The sequence below is a fragment of the Salmo trutta genome, unplaced genomic scaffold, assembly GCF_901001165.1.
Source record: "Salmo trutta unplaced genomic scaffold, fSalTru1.1, whole genome shotgun sequence".
Classification (NCBI taxonomy): Eukaryota; Metazoa; Chordata; class Actinopteri; order Salmoniformes; family Salmonidae; genus Salmo; species Salmo trutta.
In genome coordinates this window covers 12,568,525-12,588,517 of record NW_021822911.1, presented here as the reverse complement: position 1 = coordinate 12,588,517, position 19,993 = coordinate 12,568,525, and the positions used below count along the sequence as shown (strand labels likewise).

At 38.6% G+C, this 19,993-nt stretch overlaps 1 long non-coding RNA gene and 1 pseudogene across 1 annotated transcript; both read left to right on the top strand.

Moving 5' to 3' along the window:
- The first annotated feature begins 229 nt into the window (after positions 1-229).
- Positions 230-7,763, top strand: LOC115186656 (uncharacterized). Its single transcript, XR_003875823.1, has 3 exons — positions 230-585; positions 1,265-1,363; positions 7,706-7,763. It is a non-coding gene; the product is annotated as an uncharacterized LOC115186656 (long non-coding RNA).
- Positions 7,764-8,307: 544 nt separating this feature from the next.
- LOC115186480 (NLR family CARD domain-containing protein 3-like) overlaps positions 8,308-19,993 on the top strand; it is a 13,041-nt pseudogene continuing 1,355 nt past the window's right edge.

Genomic DNA, 19,993 nt, shown 5'->3' with positions numbered 1-19,993 from the left:
ACATGCTCCTTATGTGTGACTCCCAATCAACAACAACGAACTTCAGCTGTGCCTGATTGGGAGCCACACACAGCCCAAAACAAAGAAATACAAAAAACCTAGAAAAAGAACATAGAACGCCCACCCAATGTAACACCCTGGCCTAACCAAAATAAAGAACAAAAAACCCCTCTCTATGGCCAGGGCGTTACAGATCTAAATTATTTTATTGTCACTGAATGTACTATGTACTAATCAAATGTGTTAAACATGTTGTTAAATTTATAGTGTAGGCGTATTAATTGTGCTAATATTATATGCTAATTATGTTCTGGCCCAATCAGAAAAAAATTGTCCCGAAGCCAAATCTAGTTGACGAACCCTGTTTTATAGTATGCCATGGCCTTTTCTGGCCAACTGCTGTTATGTTTATGATATACTATGGTGTTGTGTCACTAGACTTTGACCAGATATTATTACATCCAAAGATCAACTGTACCTAGAACATAGATACAGAGCCACTTGTTATCAGGAAGGTGCTCTCTCAGAACAACGGAAAATATCTCAATGACTTGACATGTTCTGGTTGTGAATTCAGGCTACAAGGTAAGAATCTTCCCAGGGATTATTGTAAAGTGTGTAGGGAAATTAAATGTATGGTGTTATTTTAGTATAGTGACTGACAGTAAAACACTCAGATCTAAAAGTCCATTTCACCTGGGACAGTTATGTGACAGTTCAATCATACAAAATGGCGCAAACTGGGCGTAGGCAAGTCAAATTCAAAAACATATTGTTCATATATTCGTATATTGTGGTTATTTTACAATTTGTATATTTTTTATGTATAAGTTGTAAATCGTCTTTCAAAATATCATAAAATTTGTTTTCAAAATTACAATGAGCTCCTCTTTCCTGTGTAATTTGGTTTGAAACCACTGAACCTACTTTTCTTATTATGAACTGAATTCAGTAACAGAATAATAATATCATACCTGTTAAACTAAGCAACACACTAGAATGAGATAAATTATTAAAAGAGAAAGTGACTTATTAATATTATATTGTTGTTATTATTATTATTAGTTAAACTACATGGAGAAAAGGTGAAAAATATCAGTCACGACTACATGTTCATGTGATGCATTAAATCACCTGACTGTTTGGATGTATCTGTTAGTAAATGTTTTATTTCTAAGAGATAATGAATAAAATACAACAATTGACATTCAATAATTAGTTGTCACTGTGTTAATCACAACCAACGTGCTGGATCTCTGTTTAGGGGTCACTGCTCTAAAATGAGTCTCTCTTGGAAGAGAGAGGAGGAGGGCCCTGCCTCTAAAAGGAGTGTCTCTGGGGAACACGGCACCAAATCTAAGAGGTGAGATTAGTTTTGTAAAGAATTTATGAAGAGTTTATATCCAAAACACTATATCCACCATTTCTTCTCATTTGTGTTTTTTTCTTCAGAAATTAAGGATGATGGGTGTGTAAAATATTACTGTTCTAAGATTTAAAATTCATAGATTTTAGCGTATGACATTTTACTGAGAACATCACAGCAAGATGAAACAAATATTGTTGCATTCTCTAGATTCTGCATTCACCAGATTCTCACATTTCATTTGCATTATAGAGCCCCACAGTGGAGGTGTCATAATACCCATAACACCTAGCGGTCAAACAGGGAAATGGTTCCAATAGTTTTATAGAGCCCAACAGTGGAGGTGTTATAATACCCATAACACCTAGCGGTCAAACAGGGAAATGGTTCCAATAGTTTTAAAGAGCCCCACAGTGGAGGTGTTATAGTACCCATAACACCTAGCGGTCAAACTGGGAAATGGTTCCAATAGTTTTATAGAGCCCCGCAGTGGAGGTGTCATAATACCCATAACACCTTGTGGTCAAACAGGGAAATGGTACCAATAGTTTTATAGAGCCCCACATTGGAGGTGTTATAATACCCATAACACCTAGCGGTCAAACTGGGAAATGGTTCCAATAGTTTTATAGAGCCCCACAGTGGAGGTGTCATAGTACCCATAACACCTAGCGGTCAAACAGGGAAATGGTTCCAATAGTTTTATAGAGCCCCACAGTGGAGGTGTCATAATACCCATAACACCTTGTGGTCAAACAGGGAAATGGTTCCAATAGTTTTTCCAATAAAAAACATGAGCTGTCGCACACCCAGATAATGTTTATTTATGTGGAGGTTCTGACTAACGGCTAAACTATAAGCTATAAGCACACTCCATATATTAACTCCTAGTAATTTATTGGGTATTTACCAACGTTTCAGCATCACTGTGCCTTCTTCAGGGTGATGTCATGAATACTTGAACCAGGTTATGTAGACGAACAGTGCAGTTAGTGCCACCAAAGGCAATAGTGAGGGGTGTGTCATAATTGTTAAGTTAAATAGAATGAATTGAGTGAAACTTAAAAAAAACAATAGTTTGGCATATTGAATATATCAGGCTATTGTTATCATATAGAAACATAACTGATAATTGTACATAACATTAGCATCAACATACATTATTGTTTTATTCAATTTCACATATTTAATTGTTTCCTATTTCAATAAAAACATTTGTTAAATGTAATGTTTTGGTTCAACCATAATGCATAATGAGCATCATCAACAGGGGAACATATTGGATGTGCTCTGATAAGCTGTAGAAATAATATATCCATTTAAAACAGAGAACTGTTCATAAGGGCCTGAGATCAAAGTCAATATTCAGACCACTAGGGGTCTATGTTTTTAGACAGGATCTCCAGTAAGCCTCCCTTTGTAGTAGTAGGATCTCCATGTTACCTCCTCTCCTTGGTAGAGCAACATGCTCAATGCCTGTGTATTTGAGGGAGGAGATTGGATGGTCAGCTTCAACAAAGTGAGCTGCTATTGGACAGTCAATGTTCTTACACCTGATTGAGCTGCGGTGTTCAGCTATGCGTTGTTTTAATAGTCTTTTCGTTTGTCCTACGTAGGCTTTCCCACATGAACAGGTGATGAGATAGATTACTCCCTTGGTCTTGCATGAGATGATCCCTCTAACAGGGATTTTTCTACCTGTATGTTGATGTCTGAAGATGGATGTTTTTATAGTGCTGTTGCACTGTGCTCATGAGCCACGTTTGTAGTTCCCATTTGGAATGAGTGTCAAGAGTGTCTGAATGGGCTCAGAGGGCAGGTCAGATCTCACCAAACTATCTACAATATTGCGACCACGCTTTAGACCACCAGTGGGGGTTCCTTGAAGAGGTGTGTGATTGTTTTGTCTGACTGCAGACTATTCCAGTGCTTTTTCAGGATTGCTTTCGTTTTCTCAGAATACTTGGTGTACTTGGTGCAAAAGACGGTTGTTTTTCTTCTTTGGTTGAGTTTTTAGCAATTCCTCTGTTGGTTTTTGAGATATTTTCATCAAGAGTTCTGTCCTTTTAGCCTCTCATTTTGAATTTATCTGTAAGTTCTTAGCATTGCTGTCAAAATCCAAACATGTTTCTACCATACAGTTTTCCCATAGGGAATTGTAGAAACACTTAAAATAAGGGATGTGTTTCGTATAGGATGGGGTGGTGCGGCGGTCCTTGTGGGCAAATTTTGTCATCAAAGTATGTCAATCTCTGGATTTATGGTGCTTTCAAGACAACTGGGAAATGGGAAGTTCTAATGATGACGTCAGTGATCTTCAGGTCGGAGCTCTAGAAAGAGGCCGAGATCCCCACTTGGAATTTCGAGTTGGATGACCGTTCAAACCGTATTTTCTTAGTTGGAGCTCGTTTTTTTCAGAGTTGTCCTGAACTCACTGAAGTCTGATATTTCCCAGGTTCCAGTTGTTTTGAACGTTGCAGAAGTCATGCTGGATTCACAGCATGGCCAATGTATTCAACCTTTTCTGTTCCTTGGTGTTGCATGTGAATGTTTATCCTTTTAAGTTTGGAAAAGAGACCCTTAACTTCTCAGGGCTGCCTGGGGGCTGCCTACAGGGCTGCCTACCGTCCCACCCACGGTTCACACTATTCAACAGCCAGTGAAATGTCAGGGCGCCAAATTCAAAACAACAAAATGTCATAATTCAAAGTTCTCAAACATATGACTATTTTACACCATTTTAAAGATACACTTCTCCTTAATGTAACCACGTTGTCCGATTTCAAAAAGGCTTTACGGCATAAGCATAAAGTTAGATTATGTTAGGACAGTGAAAACACAAGAAAAACCACACAGCCATTTTCCAAGCAAGGAGAGGGGTCACAAAAACCATAAATTCAGCTAGAATTATACACTAACCTTTGACGATCTTCATCAGATGACACTCCTAGGACTCAATGTTAGACAATACATGTATGTTTTGTTCGATAAAGTTCATATTTATATCCAAAAACAGCATTTTACATATATTTTGCCTCCAATACTTCCGGTGAATCAGCACAACATTTTACAAAAATACTCATCATAAACGTTGATAAAATATTAAACTGTTATTCAAGGAATTACAGATGAACATCTCCTTTATGCAACTGCTGTGACAGATTTCAAAAAAGCTTCATGGGGAAAGCACACTTTGCAATAATCTGAGTACTGCGCTCAGAAAAAGACATCAAGCAATACAGATACCCGCCATTTTAGAGTCATCTAAAATCGCATTCGAAATATTCACTTACCTTTGATGATCTTCATCAGAAGGCACTTCCAGGAATCCCAGGTCCACAATAAATATTGTTTTGTTCGATAAAGTCCATAATTTATGTCCAAATACCTCGTTGTTTGCGCGTTCAGTAAGCTACACCAAATGTAGGAAGCACGGCCAAAATGTCACGACGAAAGTTTAAAAAATATATATTTACGTTCGTTCAAACATGTCAAACGTTGTATAGCATCAATCTTTAGGGCCTTTTTAACTTAGAACTTCAATAATATTCCAACCGGACGATTCCAATGTCTTGAAAAACGTTATGGAACACAGCTACCTCATCACGTGAATGTGCGTCACAAAACCCATTTCATTTTCTGAGTCACCTAATTCCAGGTCCTCTTGTTCGCTCTGTGTTCACCGCAAAAGCCTGAAACTAGGTTCTAAAGACTGTTGACATCTAGTGGAAGCCTTAGGAAGTGCAAAATGAACCCTAAGTCACTGTGTGTTAGATAGGCAATGACTTGAAAAGACTACACGCATCAGATTTCCCACTTCCTGGTTGTATTTTTCTCAGGTTTTTGCCTTCCATATGAGTTATGTTATACTCACAGACATCATTAAAACAGTTTTAGAAACTTCAGAGTGTTTTCTATCCAAATATACTAATAATATGCATATCCTATCTTCTGAGCCCTAGTAGCAGGCAGTTTTATTTGGGCACATTTTTCATCCGAAATCGAAACTACTGCCCCCTATACCTTGACAGGTTAAACGCAGAATTGAACCAGTCCAATCAAAGCCATGATAGATATAACGTGATTTGACAATTTTATCTGTGGCCAATGACCTTGAGCCTTTTGGATGGGCACTTCTAATGTAACTCTATGGCAGCACCCAATGGGCTTGAATTTTTGAGCTCTCCCTGTAGATTTTGCGGTGACGTAGTGTCTCCATGAGTGACAGAACACTGAGCCAATCAAGGCACAACTACAGAACATTACCAACCCCTACGCTCAGTATTTTCCTCTGGCTGCCCCACCACCACAGAAAGCACTGAGCTAGGCTGAAACACCTGCATTTAGGAGCTGCCTAACTCAAGACAACAAAAAAGAGCATGTTTGTATGCAGCTTTATTATTATTTGTTTTACATTGTTTGCAAACTAATATGTGACACGTATTAACTAGGCAAGTCAGTACAAATTCTTATTTACAATGACGCCTACCCCGACCAAACCCAGACGACGCTGGGCCAATTGTGCGCCTCCCTATGGGACTCCCAATCACAAACGGATTCAAACCAGGTACTGGCAGTGTGTTAGACAACTGTGCCAGTCGGGTGCCAGTGTATATTGTATGTTGACTTTGACATGTTGTGGCTTTCGGATTTACAATATAAAAGAATATAAATATGAAGACTCGTATTTCACTTACCAGTCTAATGTAACGTTAGCAGGTAACGTTAGCGTTCTCTCCTTTAGCTGTTGTCTCAAAAAAAATGTATGCAAGAATATCGTCAAAAAATCTCTATACTTGGACATTGATTTAGCTTTTCCAGTATTAGTAGCCATATTGTAAGTTCAAAATTTGCAAAACACTTCGTTTTCATAACTTTCATAACTCACAGATATGCGTAACGCGCTTCGCCATATACTTGCATAAATGGCCAAAAGGAACTAGCCTCCTGGCGCGCAAGCAAGCAATTGGTGTGGGATAGGTGAGGCAGGTTTGAGATCTAATGAATTTACAAGAAAAATACACTTTATTTCTCAGCTGCCTCACCTACGTCTTTATGTGAATTAATAACTTTTAAATGCTAAATATTTCCCATAGATGGCAGCATAAGACCACGAAGCATCAGTTATAGGCTACAAGCAGCAATATGATTGACATAAAATAGCATGCAACCACAGACTATATGTCCCATGATTTTCTAAAATGGTCATTAATTACTTTAGTTAGGTATATATCTCGTATTAGGGCTGTGTTGCTTTTGGGAGAGCAAATAAACAGTGACTATAGCAGGTATTGAACCCCGGGTAAATAATCACTACTCAGAACCTCAACCTCAGTATACATACATTATAAAACATCATCTTAATATCTGATATTGTGAGTAAACAACCTCGGAATAGAAAAGACGAGTGCATCTTCCAGCCCGCCAATAAATGACATAATTCAACCCTCCCGGTTAGTAAATTTACCTCAACATTTGACCTTTAAATTAAATTTACCTCCACATGCCCCTGGCTTGCTCGAGAAGGCAGAGCAGGTGGATGCTGATTGATGAATTAGAGAATAAATGTACAGGGAAAATAAGTTTTTCTCGACCAGAGGTGACTGAATTAATATTCAGGCTTAATGATAATCGTTATATTAATGAAGTGTAAAACATAAGCATAAAAACAGGTAATAATAAAAATGAATCATCGTTATATTACTTCACAGTAATCTGTTAAATGCTTTTTCAGTCCTTCCTCTTGCGTTAGCAGTGTGGAAAGGGACAGAAAGAAGCTCACACAGGAGTTTTCCTGTGAGGGGGAGTGGTGGTGTATCCAGGGAGAACTAAACTAATATTCTGAAATATCATTTGTGGTCTTATGCTGCCATCTATTGGAATTATGTAACAACTGCAGTAGTACTGAAAAATGTGTTATTCCTTACTAAAGTAGTAATTACTGAGAATTACTAGTTAATTTTATCACTTACAATCATAAAATAACAACTTATACCATAACAAACAATTAAACTGACATAAACCAAAATCACTATATATGTAGTTATTTAGTTAATAATTACCAAATTTAGCCGGTCGGTCACATTTGAGAGTGAGGGAGATATATAGCATTTTGCATAAAAAAACATTATTTTTGTCTCTCTGAAATGAAACCATCAAGTGATAGATTTTAAACAAATCCTTGTCTGTGAGAGATGTAATAATTAATACATCATTTCTTTAAACAATAAAAGCTCATTTCTGTAAAGTGATATATAGCATTTTGGAACTCTTCTTATGTTTCCCCATCTGAGATCAGAGTAGATGAGAGATGTAATGTTTGTCTCTGTTGTGTTGAAGCCCAATCAAGCAGGAGAGACCAGCCTCCCCTGTACCCAGCTGTGTGTCCATGAAGAGTGACCGGTCTATGGGTACACCTATAGAGTTTAGAGAGGGAGACTTTTCTACTGAACAAAGGTAAGAAGAACTCATGGGTCATGGTCAGTGAGTTAAACAACACTGTCTCTAGTAATTTCTCCTCTCCCATTTTCCCATTTATTTTGGTTGTTTTCATAATCCATAGGCTAATCCTTTAGTCCATTTTCATAGTCCTAAAACAGTGTGTGTGTGTGTGTGTGTGTGTGTGTGTGTGTGTGTGTGTGTGTGTGTGTGTGTGTGTGTGTGTGTGTGTGTGTGTACTCCCTGGATGAGGAGATGTAATCTCATGTTTTGCCCACAGAAACCAACAGGAGAGATCAGAGTCAGAGATTCTCAGTGGTCAGTCTTCCCAGAGTCATCAAACAGACCTGGACTCTATATTCAGTGTATGTGATCCTTTTATGAACATTTGTTTTTGTTTATCTCAAGTAAAGTTGATCTGTCAATTATTCATTATTGTGTTAATGAGAAAGCATTTCTTCTCTTGCTTAACTTATTTACTTGATTTATTTTAGTTGCTTGAAGAGAAAATTATGACATTTGTGAAGAACGAGCTGAAGATGTTCAAGAGGATTCTTAGTCCTGAACTCCCAGAAGTCTTTGAGAGTCAGAAGCAGGATGAGGAAGTGGTGGATGCTGAAGATGAGAAGCAGGAGAGCAGTGCCAGAGAGGGGGCTCTGAAGATCACACTGCACGTCCTGAGGAAAATGAACCAGAAGGAGCTCGCTGACACACTGGAGAAAAGTAAGATCTGTCTGCATCATGTTGAATGCTGTTGTATAACATTTAAAAGCTGTGGCTAAAGTACAGCTAAAGTAGCTGTGTAACTCAATGATATTGTAGCAGCCTTAACACAACACCTAGTGACCTCATCAAGTAGCAGAAGGGATGTTTTGAGTAATTTAGAGAGAGAGAGACAACATTAATAATACCATCAATAATACCAATAATAATATAATCAGTCACACCAGCCTGGAATGCATTATGAAAATATTTACACATTTATACAGACAGTTAAGAGAATAAATTATAATTTAAAACTTTATAACAGTCCTACAATACTGTAGTTATTAAAACAGACGTAATATTAATATCCTCTGTGTTATTTCTTCATTCAGATGAGCTTGCTGTGATTTGCCAACGTGAACTCAAATCTAATCTAAAGAAGAAGTTTCAATATGTATTTGAGGGGATCGCTAAACAAGGAAACCCAACACTTCTCAATAAGATCTACACAGAGCTCTACATCACAGAGGGTGGAACAGGAGAGGTCAATAATGAACATGAGCTGAGACAGATTGAGACAACAACCAGGAAACAAGCAAGACCAGAGACTGCAATCAAATGTAACGACATCTTCAAACCCTTAACTGGACAAGACAAACTTATCAGAACTGTGCTGACAAAGGGAGTCGCTGGCATTGGAAAAACAGTCTCTGTGCAGAAGTTCATTCTGGACTGGGCTGAAGGAAAAGCAAATCAGGATGTTCAATTTGTTTTTTCAGTCCCTTTCCGGCAGGTGAATTTGTTGAAAGGGGACAAACACACTTTGATTGCACTTCTTAATCACTTCTCAATGGAAACCAAACAATCAAGAATCTCCAACTACGACAAGTACAAAGTTCTGTTCATCTTTGATGGTCTGGATGAGTGCCGACTGCCCCTAGACTTCCATAAGAACAAGATCTGTTGTGACGTCACAGAGTCAACCTCAGTGGATGTTCTGCTGACAAATCTCATCAAGGGAAATCTGCTTCCCTCTGCTCTCCTCTGGATAACTACCCGACCTGCAGCAGCCAATAAGATCCCTTCAGAGTGTGTTGACCAGGTGACAGAGGTACGAGGGTTCAACGACCCACAGAAGGAGGAGTACTTCAGGAAGAGATTCAGGGATGAGGACCTGGCCAGCAGAATCATCTCACACATAAAGACATCAAGGAGCCTCCACATCATGTGCCACATTCCAGTCTTCTGTTGGATTTCTGCAACAGTCCTTGAACACATGCTGAAACATAAGAGAGAAGAGATGCCCAAGAATCTGACTGAGATGTACACACACCTTGTGGTGTTTCATACCAAACAGAAGAATGAAAAGTATCTTGGGAAAGAAGAGACAAATCCACACTTGAATAACGAGAGCATTCTGTCACTGGGAAAACTGGCTTTTCAACAGCTTGTGAATGGCAATCTGATTTTCTATGAAGAAGACCTGAAAGAGGCTGGCATTGATGTCAATGAAGCCTCAGTGTACTCAGGATTGTGCACACAGCTCTTTAAAGAGGAATGTGGGCTGTACCAGGACAAGGTGTACTGCTTCGTGCATCTGAGCATTCAGGAGTTTCTGGCTGCTGTATATGTGTTCCTCTCATTCATCAACAACAATGAGAATCTTATGGCCAAACCTCAATCAACATCCAGGAACCTTTCTGTGCTGTTCAGAGACAAGCATAAAGTTACTGTCTACAAGAGTGCTTTGGATAAAGCCTTACAAAGTGAGACAGGAAACCTGGACCTTTTCCTCCGCTTCCTTCTGGGCCTCTCACTGGAGTCCAATCAGAAGCACTTACGAGGTCTACTGACAAAGACAAGAAGCAGCTCACAGAGCCATGAAGAAACAGTCAAGTACATAAAGAAGAAGATCAGGAAGAATCTCTCTCCAGAGAGGAGCATCAATCTGTTCCACTGTCTGAATGAACTGAATGACCATTCTCTAGTAGAGGAGATCCAAAGCTACCTGAGCTCAGGAAGTCTCTCAGAACCCAACCTGTCACCTGCACAGTGGTCAGCTCTGGTCTTTGTGTTGCTGACTTCAGAAAAGAGCTGGATGTATTTGACCTGAAGAAATACTCCAGATCAGAGGAAGGTCTTCTGAGGCTGCTGCCAGTGGTCAAAGCCTCCAGAGCTGCTCTGTGAGTAAATAAAATGACATATAAGAAATTATCACCAGAAAAAAATATTTAGTTGAGTGAAAAATACGTGTTATATTATGTAAATAATATTATATTGAATAACATATTGAATCAGTGCATTGATTTTCACATTAGTTTAACATAATGACAATACAATTCCAGGAGACAGAAGATTAATCTATATGTTGTTTGAGAGAATAAACCAAATGCATCTACCATTGTCCTTCTACACTACTGGTGTTAAATTAACAGTGTGTTTGTGAAGTCATGATGATCTCGTTGCAGGCTGTCAGGCTGTGGAGTCACAGAGAAAGGCTGTGCTTCTCTGGTCTCAGCTCTGGAGTCAAACCCCTCACACCTGAGAGAGCTGGACCTGAGTAACAATGACCTAGACGATTCAGGAGTGAAGCTGCTCTCTGCTGGACTGGGGAATCCCCACTGTAAACTGGAGACTCTGAGGTCAGTATTCCTGTAGTTGGTCAACAAGTGATAACTGTTCACCAGATCCACATTTGTTTACCAGGCACACATAGTCCACACCATATGTGTTTGGACAGTGAAGCGTACAGTTTTGAAATTGGTGTTATACTCCAGCATTTTGGATAGAGATAGAATGTTTAATATTAGGTGTCAGTACAAAATGTTACCTTTTATTTGAGGTTAATGGTGAGAGGTTAGCATGTTTTGTTGTATCCTCTGTTATTGGTAATGGTGAGAGGTTAGCATGTTTTGTTGTAGCCTCTGTTATTGGTAATGGTGAGAGGTTAGCATGTTTTGTTGTAGCCTCTGTTATTGGTAATGGTGAGAGGTTAGCATGTTTTGTTGTAGCCTCTGTTATTGGTAATGGTGAGAGATTAGCATGTTTTGTTGTATCCTCTGTTATTGGTAATGGTGAGAGGTTAGCATGTTTTGTTGTAGCCTCTGTTATTGGTAATGGTGAGAGGTTAGCATGTTTTGTTGTATCCTCTGTTATTGGTAATGGTGAGAGGTTAGCATGTTTTGTTGTATCCTCTGTTATTGGTAATGGTGAGAGGTTAGCATGTTTTGTTGTAGCCTCTGTTATTGGTAATGGTGAGAGGTTAGCATGTTTTGTTGTAGCCTCTGTTATTGGTAATGGTGAGAGATTAGCATGTTTTGTTGTATCCTCTGTTATTGGTAATGGTGAGAGGTTAGCATGTTTTGTTGTAGCCTCTGTTATTGGTAATGGTGAGAGGTTAGCATGTTTTGTTGTATCCTCTGTTATTGGTAATGGTGAGAGGTTAGCATGTTTTGTTGTATCCTCTGTTATTGGTAATGGTGAGAGGTTAGCATGTTTTGTTGTAGCCTCTGTTATTGGTAATGGTGAAAGGTTAGCATGTTTTGTTGTATCCTCTGTTATTGGTAATGGTGAGAGGTTAGCATGTTTTGTTGTAGCCTCTGTTATTGGTAATGGTGAGAGGTTAGCATGTTTTGTTGTAGCCTCTGTTATTGGTAATGGTGAGAGGTTAGCATGTTTTGTTGTATCCTCTGTTATTGGTAATGGTGAGAGGTTAGCATGTTTTGTTGTATCCTCTGTTATTGGTAATGGTGAGAGGTTAGCATGTTTTGTTGTAGCCTCTGTTATTGGTAATGGTGAGAGGTTAGCATGTTTTGTTGTAGCCTCTGTTATTGGTAATGGTGAGAGATTAGCATGTTTTGTTGTATCCTCTGTTATTGGTAATGGTGAGAGGTTAGCATGTTTTGTTGTAGTCTCTGTTATTGGTAATGGTGAGAGGTTAGCATGTTTGTTGTATCCTCTGTTATTGGTAATGGTGAGAGGTTAGCATGTTTGTTGTATCCTCTGTTACTGGTAATGGTGAGAGGTTAGCATGTTTTGTTGTAGCCTCTGTTATTGGTAATGGTGAGAGGTTAGCATGTTTTGTTGTAGCCTCTGTTATTGGTAATGGTGAGAGATTAGCATGTTTTGTTGTATCCTCTGTTATTGGTAATGGTGAGAGTTTAGCATGTTTTTTTGTAGCCTCTGTTATTGGTAATGGTGAGAGGTTAGCATGTTTTGTTGTATCCTCTGTTATTGGTAATGGTGAGAGGTTAGCATGTTTTGTTGTATCCTCTGTTATTGGTAATGGTGAGAGGTTAGCATGTTTTGTTGTAGCCTCTGTTATTGGTAATGGTGAGAGGTTAGCATGTTTTGTTGTATCCTCTGTTATTGGTAATGGTGAGAGGTTAGCATGTTTTGTTGTAGCCTCTCTTATTGGTAATGGTGAGAGGTTAGCATGTTTTGTTGTAGCCTCTGTTATTGGTAATGGTGAGAGGTTAGCATGTTTTGTTGTATCCTCTGTTATTGGTAATGGTGAGAGGTTAGCATGTTTTGTTGTAGCCTCTGTTATTGGTAATGGTGAGAGGTTAGCATGTTTTGTTGTAGCCTCTGTTATTGGTAATGGTGAGAGGTTAGCATGTTTTGTTGTATCCTCTGTTATTGGTAATGGTGAGAGGTTAGCATGTTTTGTTGTAGCCTCTGTAACTTTCTCACTCATTATTATTCATGATTCATTCATGATCTTTCTCAAACATGCCAGTCACAGGCTTGATGTAGTCATTACGTTCAAAGAATATGGGACCAAATTTATACTTTTTGACTACTTTAATACACTATAAGTGGATTGGTCAGAATTAGAGGTCGACCGATTATGTTTTTTCAATGCCGATACTGATTATTGGAGTACCAAAAAAAGCAGATGCCGATTTTTATATAATTATGTATTTGTAATAATGACAAAAACAACAATACTGAATGAACACTTATTTTAACTTAATATAATACATAAATAAAATCTATTTAGTCTCAAATAAATAATGAAACATGTTCAATTTGCATTGAATAATGCGAGAAGAAAGTAAAAGTGCCATGTAAAAAAGCGTTTAAGTTTCTTGCATATGATGGTTCAATATTCCCAGTTCTTCAGTATTCCCAGTTAAGAAGTTTTAGGTTGTAGTTATTATAGGAATTATGACGCGTCGACTATTTCTCTCCATACCATTTGTATTTCATATAGCTTTGACTATTGGATGTTTTAATAGGTACTTTAGTATTGCCAGCCTAATCTCAGGAGTTCATAGGCTTGAAGTCATAAACAGCGCTGTGTGTCAAACATTGCTAAGAGCTGCTGGCAAACACAGTAAAGTTTGAATGAATGCTTATGAACCTGCTGCTGCCTACCACCGCTTAGTCAGACTGCTCTATCAAATATCAAATCATAGACTTAATTATAATATAATAAACACAGAAATACGAACCTTTGGTCATTTAATATGGTCAAATCCGGAAACTATAATTTCGAAAATAATATAATATATATAAATAAAATACGGAACCGTTCTGTATTTTATCGAATGGGTGGCAACCCGAAGTCTAAATATTGCTGTTACATTGTACAACCTTTAATGTTATGTCATAATTAGGTACAATTCTGGCAAATTAGGCAACGTGCCAGGAGGCCCAAACTGTTACATATACCCTGACTCTGCTTACACAAAGCAAGAGAAGTGACTCAATTTCCCTTGTTAATATTGCCTGCTAACATGAATTTATTTTAACTAAATATGCAGGTTTAAAAATATATACTTCTGTGTATTGATTTAAGAAAGGCATTGATGTTTATGGTTAGGTACATTTGTGCAAAGATTGTGCTTTTTTCGGCAATGCGCTTTTGTTATTAAATCATCACCCGTTTGGCGAAGTTGAAGTAGGCTGTGATTCGATGATAAATTAACAGCCACCGCATTGATTATATGCAATGCAGGACAAGCTAGTTAACCTAGTAATATCATCAACCATGTGTAGTTATCTAGTGATTATGTGAAAAGTGATTGTTTTTTATAAGATAAGTTTAATGCTAGCTAGCAACTTACCTTGACTCCTTGCTTCACTCGCGTAACAGGTGGTCAGCCTGCCACTCAGTTTCCTCGTGGATTGCAATTTAATCGTCCAAAATCGGCGTCCAAAAAATGCAGATTAACGATTGTTCTGAAAACTTGAAATCGGCCCTAATTAATCGGCAATGCCAATTAATCGTCGACCTCTAGTCAGAATACTTATGACTTCGTCAAATAGGGGACTTGATACTTAACCTCTCTAGGGTCGTCCCGCCTACGTAACAGCCAGTGGAATCCTGTGGAGCGTTATTCAAATACCTTAGAAATGCTATTACATTATTATTATATTATTATTATGCTATTATTTCAAGCTAGCATATAATGTCACAAAAACACAGAAGACAGCTAAATGCAGCACTAACCTTTGATGATCTTCATCAGATGACAACCCTAGGACATTATGTTTTACAATACATGCATGTTTTGTTCAATCAAGTTCATATTTATATCAAAAAACAGCTTTTTACATTAGCATGTGACGTTCAGAACTAGCATACCCCCCGCAAACTTCCGGTGACTTTACTAAAAATGTACTAAATTACTCACGATAAACGTTCACAAAAAGCATAACAATTATTTTAAGAATAATAGATACAGAACTCCTCTATGCACTCGATATGTCCGATTTTAAAATAGCTTTTCGGTGAAAGCACATTTTGCAATATTCTAAGTAGATAGCCCGGCATCACAGGGCTAGCTATTTAGACACCCAGCAAGGTTAGCCTTCACCAAACTCCGATTTACTTTTAGAAAAGTTTGATTACCTTTGCTGTCTTCGTCAGAATGCACTCCCAGGACTTCTACTTCAATAACAAATGTTGGTTTGGTCCCAAATAATCCATTGTTATATCCAAACAGCGGCGTTTTGTTCGTGCGTTCAAGACACTAATATTTAGAAACTTTAGGGTGTTTTCTATCCAAAGCCAATAATAATATGCATATTCTAGTTACTGGGCAGAAGTAGTAACCAGATTAAATCGGGTACGTTTTTTATCCGGCCGTGTCAATACTGCCCCCTCCCCCCAACAGGTTAAACAAGTAATTTTTTTTCATTTCACTTCACCAATTGGACTATTTTGTCTATGTCCAAATAAAAATCAATTTAAATGACATGTTGGAATGCAACAAAATAGGAAAAACGCCAAGGGGATGAATACTTTTGCAAGGCACTGTACAGTCATGGCCAAAAGTTTTGAGAATGACACAAATATTAATTTTCACAAAGTCTGCTGCTTCAGTTTGTATGATGGCAATTTGCATATACTCCAGAATGTTATGAAGAGTGATCAGATGAATTGCAATTAATTGCTAAGTCCCTCTTTGCCATGCAAATGAACTGAATCCCCCAAAAACATTTCCACTGCATTTCAGCCCTGCCACATAAGGACCAGCTGACATCATGTCAGTGATTCTCTCGTTAACACAGGTGTGAGTATTGACGAGGACAAGGCTGGAGATCACTCTGTCATGCTGATTGAGTTTGAATAACAGACTGGAAGCTTCAAAAGGAGGGTGGTGCTTGGAATCATTGTTCTTCCTCTGTCAACCATGGTTACCTGCAAGGAAACACGTGCCGTCATCATTGCTTTGCACAAAAAGGGTTTCACAGTCAAGGACATTGCTGCCAGTAAGATTGCACCTAAATCAACCATTTATCGGATCATCAAGAACTTCAAGAAGAGCGGTTCAATTGTTATGAAGAAGGCTTCAGGGTGCCCAAGAAAGTCCAGCAAGCGCCAGGACCGTCTCCTAAAGTTGATTCAGCTGCGGGATCGGGGCACCACCAGTACAGTGCTTGCTCAGGAATGGTAGCAGGCAGGTGTGAGTACATCTGCACGCACAGTGAGGCGAATACTTTTGGAGGATGGACTGGTGTCAAGAAGGGCAGCAAAGAAGCCACTTCTCTCCAGGAAAAACATCAGGGATAGACTGATATTCTGCAAAAGGTACAGGGATTGGACTGCTGAGGACTGGGGTAAAGTCATTTTCTCTGATGAATCCCCTTTCCGATTGTTTGGGGCATCCGGAAAAAAGCTTGTCCGGAGAAGACAAGATGAGCGCTACCATCAGTCAGGTGTCATGCCAACAGTAAAGCATCCTGAGACCATTCATGTGTGGGGTTGCTTCTCAGCCAAGGGAGTGGGCTCACTCACAATTTTGCCTAAGAACACAGCCATGAATAAAGAATGGTACCAACACACCCTCCGAGAGCAACTTCTCCCAACCATCCAGGAACATTTTGGTGACGAACAATGCCTTTTCCAGCATGATGGAGCACTAACTAAGTCGCTCGGGGAACAAAAACATCGATATTTTGTGTCCATGGCCAGGAAACTCTCCAGACCTTAATCTCATTGAGAACTTGTGGTCAATCCTCAAGAGGCAGGTGGACAAACAAAAACCTACATATTCTGACAAACTCCAAGCATTGATTATGCAAGAATGGGCTGCCATGTCAGGATGTGGCCAGAAGTTAACCTCTTACATCTAGACGTTCCGCTAGCGGAACACCTGCTCCAATATCCAATGATGGGCGTTGCGCAAAATACAAAGTCCTCGAAAATCCAAAAACTTCAATTTTTCAAACATATGACTATTTTACAGCATTTTAAAGACAAGACTCTCCTTAATCTAACCACACTGTCCGATTTCAAAATGGCTTTACAACGAAAGCAAAACATTAGATTATGTCAGCAGAGTACGCAGCCAGAAATAATCAGACACCCATTTTTCAAGCTAGCATATAATGTCACAAAAATGTCACAAAAACCAAAACCACAGCTAAATGCAGCACTAACCTTTGATGATCTTCATCAGGTGACACTCCTAGGACATTATGTTATACAATACATGCATGTTTTGTTCAATCAAGTACATATTTATATCAAAAAACAGCTTTTTACATTAGCATGTGACGTTCAGAACTAGCATTCCCACCTAACACTTCCGGTGAATTTACTAAATTACTCACGATAAACGTTCACAAAAAACATAACAATTATTTGAAGAATTATAGATACAGAACTCCTTTATGCAATCGCGGTGTCCGATTTTAAAAAGCTTTTCGGTGAAAGCACATTTTGCAATATTCTGAAAAGATAGCTCGCCATCACCGGCTAGCTATTTTGACACCCACCAAGTTTGGTACTCACCAAACTCAGATTTACTATAAGAAAAATTGGATTTCCTTTGCTGTTCTTCGTCAGAATGCACTCCCAGGACTTCTACTTCAATAACAAATGTTGGTTTGGTTCCAAATAATCCATAGTTATATCCAAATAGCGGCGTTTTGTTCATGCGTTCAAGACACTATCCGAAGGGTAACGAAGGGTAACGCGCCCGGCGCGTTTCGTGACAAAAAAAATCTAAATATTCCATTACCGTACTTCGAAGCATGTCAAACGCTGTTTAAAATAAATTTTTATGCAATTTTTCTCGTAAAAAAGCGATAATATTCTGACCGGGAGTCGTTGTTTTCATTCAAAGACTGAAAATGAAAACATGGAGTCGACTTGTGCACGCGCGCCCCAGTCTCATTGTTCTCAGATCGACCACTATCCAAATGCTCTACTGTTTTTCAGCCATGGCCTGAAAAGTCATCATTCAACGTTCTGGCGCCTTCTGAGAGCCTATGGGAGCATTAGAAAATGTCACGTTACAGCAGAGATCCTCAGTTTTGGATAGAGATGGCAAAGAAGGCCAAGAAATGGTCAGACAGGTTACTTCCTGTACAGAATCTTCTCAGGTTTTGGCCTGCCATTTGAGTTCCGTTATACTCACAGACACCATTCAAACAGTTTTAGAAACTTTGGAATGTTTTCTATCCAAGCTAATAATTATATGCATATTCTAGTTTCTAGGCAGGAGTAATAACCAGATTAAATCGGGTATGTTTTTTATCCGGCCGTGAAAATACTGCCCCCTATCCATAAAAAGTTAATTGACAGCATGCCAGGGCAGATTGCAGAGGTCTTGAAAAAGAAGGGTCAACACTGCAAATATTGACTCTTTGCATCAACTTCATGGAATTGTCAATAAAAGCCTTTAACACTTATGAAATGCTTGAAATTATACTTCAGTATTCCATAGTAACATCTGACAAAAATATCTAAAGACACTGAGGCAGCAAACTTTGTGGAAATTAATGTTTGTGTCATTCTCAAAGCTTTGGGCCACGACAGTAGATCTCCAATTTGAAGAAGTCTTAATTGTTTGGCAAATTCACTTATATTGTATTAAAGTAGTCATAAGTTTAGTATTTGGTCCCATATTCCATGCCTGCAGTGATTACATCAAGCTTGTGATTCTACAAACTTGTTGAATGCATTTGCAGTTTGTTTTGGTTGTATTTTGGATGATGTTTTTCCTAATAGAAACTGATTGGTGAATAATGTCCTGTCAGTTTGGAGTCACTTCACTTGTATTGTCAGTAAGAATAAGAATGAATCGAGAATGATGATGAATGAGAAAGTTAGAGGCACAAGGATCATACCCCCTCTGTTATTGGTAATTGTGAGATGTTAGCTGTTTTGTTGTAGCCTCTGTAACTTTCTCACTCATTAGTATTCATGATTCATTCATGATTTTTCTTAATCAAGGCATCATCAGGGTTAATTTAGTTGTGTTTAGAAACTTACTAAGGAAGAACGTTTCTCCAGTCATCATCCACCATTCAGTTACTATACAATACAACAAACAAACTGCAACTTTTGATCTGAAATCCAAAATGCTGGAGTTTAGAGACACATTTAAAATGTTAACTTCACTGTCAAAATAGATATGGTGTGGACTGTATACTCAATACAAACTAAATCTGATACCTCACTGTCTGTCTTTTGACTGATACTGCTTTTTAAACTGGTCTGGTCAGTCTACTCAAATATTTGTACTATACATTTTTCTATCTGCAAGCAATACTTTGATAATTTGTCATTTCTAATAATCATACATGAATTTATGAATAGATATGGCAGGTTTCAGGAAACTGATGTATTTGTATATGTTGAAAAAAATATACTGCCACTATTTTCACCACCAAAGAATAGCAGTGTGATTTTAATATGATTTGACTCTTTGCAGGCTGTCAGGCTGTCTAGTCACAGAGGAAGGCTGTGCTTCTCTGGTCTCAGCTCTGAGGTCAAACCCCTCACACCTGAGCGAGCTGGACCTGAGCTACAATCACCCAGGAGACTCAGGAGTCAGACTGCTCTCTGCTGGACTGGAGGATCCACACTGCAGACTGGAGAAACTCAAGTATGTAGAGGGTTTATGTCAATGTTCATATCAGACATGTTTGACTTATCAGGCTAGTTAAGACAAACATTCTGACCACCACTTGGACAAAGTTATACGCTAACTGTGAGTGTGTGTGTGTGTGAGTTCAGTGTGT